The sequence below is a fragment of the Trifolium pratense genome, linkage group LG2 (assembly GCF_020283565.1).
Source record: "Trifolium pratense cultivar HEN17-A07 linkage group LG2, ARS_RC_1.1, whole genome shotgun sequence".
In the NCBI taxonomy this organism is placed as follows: Eukaryota; Viridiplantae; Streptophyta; class Magnoliopsida; order Fabales; family Fabaceae; genus Trifolium; species Trifolium pratense.
Genome location: NC_060060.1, coordinates 11131048 through 11139038, shown reverse-complemented (window position 1 = coordinate 11139038; position 7991 = coordinate 11131048). Strand labels below are relative to the sequence as shown.

At 34.9% G+C, this 7991-nt stretch overlaps 1 long non-coding RNA gene across 4 annotated transcripts; it reads right to left on the bottom strand.

Annotated features, from left to right (window-relative positions):
* Nucleotides 1-3779: 3779 nt before the first annotated feature.
* LOC123911350 lies at nt 3780-7603 on the bottom strand. Of its 4 annotated transcripts, none has more exons than XR_006810462.1 (8): nt 7148-7603; nt 6865-6985; nt 6520-6633; nt 5834-5908; nt 5646-5689; nt 5110-5340; nt 4538-4593; nt 3780-4098 (listed from the first exon to the last, which is right to left on the bottom strand). It is a non-coding gene; the product is annotated as an uncharacterized LOC123911350 (long non-coding RNA). The 4 variants fall into 4 exon arrangements; XR_006810461.1 differs by having other exon boundaries at nt 5646-5680; XR_006810459.1 differs by having other exon boundaries at nt 5110-5689.
* Between the last annotated feature and the right edge of the window lie 388 nt (nt 7604-7991).

Genomic DNA, 7991 nt, shown 5'->3' with positions numbered 1-7991 from the left:
GCTGCTGAAACTATTCAGAATCAAGGTAATGATAGTGATGGTAATATGAATTTATCAAGTGATGATGATGATAGAATTCATATGATTGCAAGGACTCAAAGAACCAAACGTGTACCAGCTAGATTGAATGATTGTGAAGTTACTCAAGACAATGCAGTGAATGATGAGGGTGATCTCATTCACTTTGCATTACTAGCTGATTCTGAACCATTGAACTACAGAGATGCTTTGAAAAGTAATGTGTGGAAGAGGGCAATGGAAGAAGAGCTGAAGTCAATTGAGAAAAATCAGACTTGGAAGCTAGTTGACTTGCCAGACAAGAAAAAGAAAATTGATGTGAAATGGGTGTTCAAAGTGAAATTGAACCCTGATGGCACAATTTCAAAGCATAAAGCAAGGTTAGTTGCTAGAGGATTCTTACAGAAACATGGAATTGACTACAATGAAGTGTTTGCACCAGTTGCTATAATAGAGACTGTGAGGTTGGTTGTAGCATTGGCCTGTAAGAACAAATGGAGCCTGTACCATCTGGATGTGAAATCAGCATTTCTGAATGGTCCACTTGATGAGGAGGTGTATGTGTCACAGCCTCCAGGTTTTGAAATAAAAGGGAAGGAATCAATGGTGTATAAGCTGTATAAGGCACTATATGGCTTGAAACAGGCTCCTAGAGCATGGAACAAAAGGATTGATGACTTTCTGATTCAGATAGGGTTTAAAAAGTGTGCTGCTGAGTTTGGTGTATATGTACATTGCCCTAAAGATGAAGATATTGTCATAATCTGCTTGTATGTTGATGACTTGCTCATAACTAGAAGTAGAATTGCAGAAATTGCAAAAGTGAAAGATAAGCTCAAAAGTGAATTTGAAATGTCTGATCTTGGTGAACTTTCATTCTTTCTAGGAATGGAATTTATGAGAAGAGGAGATGGTATAGTAATGCACCAGCAGAAGTATATTGATGAATTGCTTGATAAATTTGAAATGGAAAGTTGCAATCCATTGTCAAATCCATCAGAGACAAATACAAAAATTGATGAGTGCTCAGATGAAGAGAAGGTTGATCCAACTATGTTCAGACAAATAGTTGGCTCATTGAGGTATGTGTGCAACAGTAGGCCTGATATATGCTATGCTGTGAGTGTTATCAGCAGATTTATGCATGATCTAAGGAAGTCACACATGATAGCTGCCAAGAGAATCCTCAGATATCTCAAAGGTACTTTGGAAATTGGCTTGCTATTCCCTATTGGTACAAACAGTGCAGGGAGTACTTTGATAGGGTATTCTGATAGTGATTGGTGTGGAGACATAACTGATAGGAGGAGCACATCAGGGTATGTTTTCAAGTTCAATAATGCTGCAATCTCTTGGTGTACAAAGAAACAAGCTGTGACTGCTCTCTCATCTTGTGAAGCTGAGTATATAGCAGGCACCTTTGCAGCATGTCAAGCAATTTGGTTGAATTCAGTGATGATAGAAATCAAGTGTGAACCAGTGAAGCCTCTAATCCTAAGGATTGATAACAAGTCTGCTATAAGTCTTGCTAAAAATCCAATTTCACATGGCAGGAGCAAGCACATTGCTACCAGATTTCATTTCATTAGAGAACAAGTGTCAAATGGAATGATTGAAGTGCAGTACTGTCCAACTGAGGTACAACTTGCAGATGGTTTTACAAAAGCTGTAAAACTTGACAGGTTTGAGTTCTTAAGGAGGAGCTTAGGTCTGGTTGTGTGTAATTCAAGCATGAATTAAGGAGGAGTGTTAAGATTTGATAATTCATCTTGAATATTAGTTTGTTAGATGTTTGAATAAGAGTTAGTTACAACCAACTTGTTAGTTAAAAGTTTGTTAGTAACTAACTAGGTTAGTTAGGGAATTGGTTAGGCCTTGGGTTAAGCTTGCTTGTTACACAAGCTTCCCTATATAAGTGCAACTAGTGCATTCATTTGTAATTCAATTTTTGTGGCCCATTAAGGAAGAATAAAATTCTCTATTTTCCCTAAGTTTCATATTCAGTTCTTAATCAATTTCATCAAGAAAATTGTTCATCTTGCTTAACACAGTTTTTGCAAAACTGCTAGTGTGCTCAAGCTCAAGCCTGCGTGCCTGCTGAGCTTGCCTGCAATCCTGCGCGTGCATGTGCCTGCAATCCATCCTCTGAAGCACTTCAGAGTCAGAGGCAACACAACCTCTGAACGTTGCATCCTCTGAACCAAGCAAATTCTTGCTTCTGCTGCGCCAACAAAAGCTAGACTATAGACGCTAAATACTAACAATTGAATTAATGATTTAACATATATGATCACTAAACCGGATACATATATCTTAATAGTATTCTAAAATGACATAATATGAGACAAATGAAGAGTTTTTTTCCTTGTAACAAGACAAATGAAGGGGTAAGTTGTAACGGTAATAGAGACAAGATAGGGTCTCTTAACAATGCAGAGGATGATAAAGAGTGGTGAACATAGAATTGTTTGTTTGTCTTGTATATATGAGTGCAACATAAGATTCAAATTGAATGGGGAAAGAATAATTTATATGAATATCCGTTCCATCTAATTTGATGAACAAGAGCCCAGTATTGTTGCCATCACTATTGAGCATGTGGCATGGTAATTTAGAACGGGCCCCTATTTGCATTGTGACATAACATAGAGCAAAAAAGAACAGCTCCCCCCACCACCCAAATGGATCCAAATTGAGTGCAGTCGGCACCTACGACTATACGTATTCAATGAAATTGAATTTTGCAATTTTGATAGAATGATTTGCAATTTTATCACTAACTTGAGAGGGAATGGTGGCGTGTAGCATTAATATCATCATCTCATGTTAGACTTGACGTATATTAATGCTACGTATATTAACGCCACCATGCTCTAATGTTAACTCGAGTTGATTCAAAAAAAAAAAAAAAAGGCTTGACGCTCGATGACCGTATTCAACACCAAATACTTAGGTTTTAGGAGGACTGATCTTGGAGCAAGGTTGATGGTTGCATTGTCTAAATATGCACCACTATATAGAATGATCAGTACGGGGTTTCGGACCAAAGAGTGTTCTTGTCAAGCATTTTACAAATGAAACTTATGCACGTCGAGATACAAGTGAGCAAAACCATATTGAAGCTCATACCTCCCAATACCCATCATCTCGATCGTTTGATAAGACTCTAAAGTAAATTAATTTTTTTTACTGTGAATCACAATCACATCACAATTGCAGTCTGATCGATGTAGTTGCAGACATTGTCGCAACAACTATTATTGTGACCGTCTCAACTAATGCAGTCCTCAATTTGAAAACCACGGTATAAACACTACAACAAAAATAGGTGTTTAATAGCATTTTTTTTAACTTTTAATAGCGGTTAAAAACGCTATTATTGATACCGCTATTATAGGTCTGGGTGCCTATAATAGCGTTTTAAAAGCGCTATCATATGTGCACTTTTAATAGCGGTTTAATAAAAAAGCGCTGTAGTATGTACCTGCACGCGAACAAACAGCCTTATGGAGACGGGTTTGGATAGCGCTTTTTTAAAAAAGCGCTGTTATATGTCATCTATAATAGCGCCCGTGTTTGTAAAACGCTATTATAATTCCTTGTCTAACAAATTTTTAATAGCGCCCGTGTAAAAAACGCTATTGTATGTCCTGTCTTTTTTAAAAAAAAATTGCTCTTTTTTAGACTAAATTGCTGTTTTTTTGTTGTTTGACAGTACTTTTGTAAACTTGCACTTGAAATTTTAAAATAGTTCCAATATATAGACTTCCAAAATATACAATATTATTAATTTTCTAAGAAACAGTGTTGTTCCAATATACACTAGCTCTAATAAAACAACAACTCGTAATACATTCATTTCATAAACAAAACCTATCCGAGCTACAAGACAAATCAGAATTGAATAGTACAAACACAAACACCACTACAAATGAGATCGTCAAACTTTGGCCCTGCTTTCTTCTGATAATATCAATGACAAATTTGACATCTAACAACAGCTGCAAAACTCTTTTTTCTGTCACTTGATGAGAACGATCCACTTCATCGAAAAAGGAAGGCCTATAAAATTCAAACTACCTGTATAATAAAATATAGTCATTGCATATACAATGAACAAGAAATAAGGTACATAGGCATTTGCTTGATAATACATCGTTTGCTGCATAAAGGGCCTCATTGGAACTGAATATTTCTATTTTTCAGTTCTCTTTAGCCACTTGATCATAATTCATTCTAGTGTTTCAATAGCTCATATGCCCAAGTTTAGTAACCTAGTTCTAATGTACACACCCCTTCTACTGTGCTACCACCTACCCACACCTTATTTTTCAAAGACGGGTGAATTGAAACTTAGAATTATTCCTAACTAAACAAGAAACCAAATTAAATTACTAGCTAACAGAGAACATGTTAAATCATAACCACCTAACACAAATCATAAACCACAAAAACCACACAACATAGAAAATTAGGATATAAAAATTGGTAATGGTGAATAGAAGTATGAATTTGATACCTTACAAAGATCGCGCAATTGAGCGGAATCAAAAAAAGAGTGGGCCAAAGTCAGACCTGTAACAGAAAGAAAAAGTGAAGAAAATGCAACTATTAAACAAAAATAAATGGAATGTAGAAAAACTAGAATGAGTTTCAGCCTATTACAAGTTTCAGCTGGAACACAAGTTACATAGAAAATAAAATGACATTTTTTTTAAATTTGAAAGTAATAGATAAAAATAGATGAACATGAATATACTTCGAGTCCAATGAGGAATGAGACTATTCCACTGACCAACTAAACCCGTAAGGGAAACATAGATAAAAATATAGTGTGACTAATAATGCAAATTTTCCCTTAAAATTTATGTGTTTTGCATTGTTTTGATAATATAACAATTCTAGCGAAGTGATGGTTCGCACACTGTTTTGCTGCAACTTAAATACATTTTATTACTACTTCTTTCTCAGATGTGATGTATTATTATAAGGAACAAGGTACAATTTTGTTGCTAATTGCTTTGAAATAGAATTCAACAGTATGAAACACAAAAGTGAACACAAGTATAGAGAGATGATTGAGAAGCTCACCGCAAGAGAGCAGCAAAGCCTCTCAGATTCAATCAGGAGGGATAGACAATTGAGAGTCAGATACATATAAATTTGCTATCCATAAATAGATATTCAGTCCTTTAAAGAAAAACTCTTCGAACCCAAACACAAGCTCTTCAAATCTTTTATATGTATCTCTGATCCTCTTCATTTCCCTTATATGCTATGCTCAGCTGTCATCACCAGTAACACAAATGGACTGATCTACCCCTAATGAATACATATTGAAGTTATGTCATCAAATTAAAGCAAGATTTTTAAATTGGTGTATCAATTTTTTTATCGCAGTCAAAGCCATCATTTACAATAACAGGCAGAGCATTTTTATTAAATACATCGAAGCTCAAATTTGAAAAGAAGATTCAGAAAACACTCTCTCCGGATACTCAACTTTTTGTTTATTTGATAAGTTAATGTATATGGCAAACAAAATGAGAATTTCAAATTAGCAAATGAATTACAAGAATGTAATATCACATATAATGATGCAATATAAAAGCAATACTATCTCATACCTCTTCTGAAGTTTGAAACAAAACATGCTCCAATGCTGCTATCACTTGTATTTAAGTAAGATTTCAGAATTTTTTTAAAGAAGGTCTTGTCCATTCCTAAGACATACTTCCCAATTTTTGGGTAATACAAGAAAAGGACACAAAATAGTGATACTAAATTTAAGCACGTAATCTACCTAACACCATACCTGCAACAATAGAGTACTCTTCCCAACGCCGTAATCACCACTAATCAAATTTATTTCAGGTTTTATAACAAGCTCCTGGGGCAATAGATTCATAATCCACAAGCCAATTTTCCATTATAAAAACATTGATCATAATCTATAAGACATTCTTAATTCATATATAGAAACATGTCAAGTTTCCTGCCCAATAAAAACAAAGATAAATTATAATATATCAACTAGAACTAATGGTAAATTAAATTATATTCTAACAGCAGAGGCATCATTATAGGGATTGAAAACATTATAAATTTATCTTTTTATCTTAAAATTGGAAATCATCGCCTATTGCAACTTGCAAATTTATGGAGAAGATGCATTTGAGCAGCCCTTCTTTACAAGAACCATTCCATCACTACCCAAAACTCATGTGCAACAAACATCTCCAACTGTCTAAACACAAGAAAATTATAAAAAATTTCTACATGTCATGTAATTTTATATGCTAAATCAAACTGAATTATGTAAATTAAACTGAATTATGTAAATGATGAATACAATTATAATGTGCGACACAAAATTTCTACATGTCATGTAATGATGCTCTAATTGCAGGAAAGAAAGTCTTATATAAGGAATAATAAACCACCAACAACTAAGTGAAAAATATGAATGAGAAGATCAAGTAAGTAGCATATAATAATTACCATGATAAATCCAGTGTCATCAGAGTGTAATTCTTCCATGATCAAAGCAGCTTTTTCCTCTGCCTACTTTTGTATGTTAGACTGTTTGTTTGTAGAGGCACTAAGGCAAATAATCTGTAAACATAATTGAACATCAAGTTTTACATACTAGATAAACTATTAGTTTTAATTACTGATAAAACTAAAAAGTAAATAAAGGCCCAATGCTTAGATTACTATTGCCTCTTCAAAGCCTTCATCACCAAGCTCAAAACTAGAACCACTACCAACCTGCCTCCAAGGACCAAATAGAAATCCAAAAAACTAAAAGATACCTAAGACACATAAAAGGAGACAAAACCACACCTTATATCAAGCTAAAACACACTCCAAAATTACACCTACACTCCCAAACCAAAAAAGAAGACAATCTCAAAGAAAAAATTCAGAAACACCAACACAACAGCACCACATCTAGAAACAACTCCTGCAAATAACAAACACACCAAAGACTGAGTAACCTCTATCGTCACTAACATCAAAACAACAACAGCAGCATAATCCCCAAATCAGACGATTTTAATCAATCTGATATAAACAAAAATAACAAAAGAAGTGTTGTTGATTGAGCAAGACTGAGTAACCTAACCTCTCATGATAAGATGGAGGTTCAACTGCGATGAACGATGGCGGAACGATGAAGAGTTTCTGGGTAAACGACTTCTGAAACGATGGACAATGATGAACGATTGGGAAATATGGTTTTAGGGTTTCAGCGAGTTCTCAAGGTTCAATTGATTTTTATTTAAGGGTTTCAATGGGAATCTGGGTTCAATCAATTGACATTCTACGGGGTTTAGGGTTTCAGTGAGTTTCTGGGTGAGAAGAAGGTCGAAGAAGAAGGGTTCTGGATGGAGTGAGAGTGACGAAGGTTTAAAGAAGGTTGAGGGTTTCTAGGTGAAGTGAGATTGAAGAAGAACGAAGGTGAGTGGGTAATTTGTAGAATCGAGTGAGGTGAATGTTTCTGGGTGGTTTGAAGGTCGTTGGGTTTGAGTGAGATGAACAAAGAGAACAGAATTGGAACAAGGAAACCCTGAGTAGAGGATGCGGTCAATGGAAACTATAAGTTTTTTTTTTCTAAAAAATTGATACATGTTTTTTTTATTATTCAGCAAGGGTCGAAGGTTCGATACTCGCCCACCACAGATTTTAATTAATTGATTTTTCTTACTATAGCGCTCATGTAAAACCCGCTATTATAGAGTTCCGCGTATTTGGATTTAATAGCGCTTTTCTCAAAAGCGCTATTGTAACACCCCTGAGTTCAAGGCTTTAAAAGCATTTCTACGAAAAGCGCTATAAAAAGGCTCCGTGGTTAAGTTTTAATAGCGCTTTTTCAATAAGCGCTATTAAATAGGCGCTATTATATCTCATTTTTGTAGTAGTGAAAGTGGTAAACACTAATTTATGTGGTCCATCTTTTTTTCTCCTTC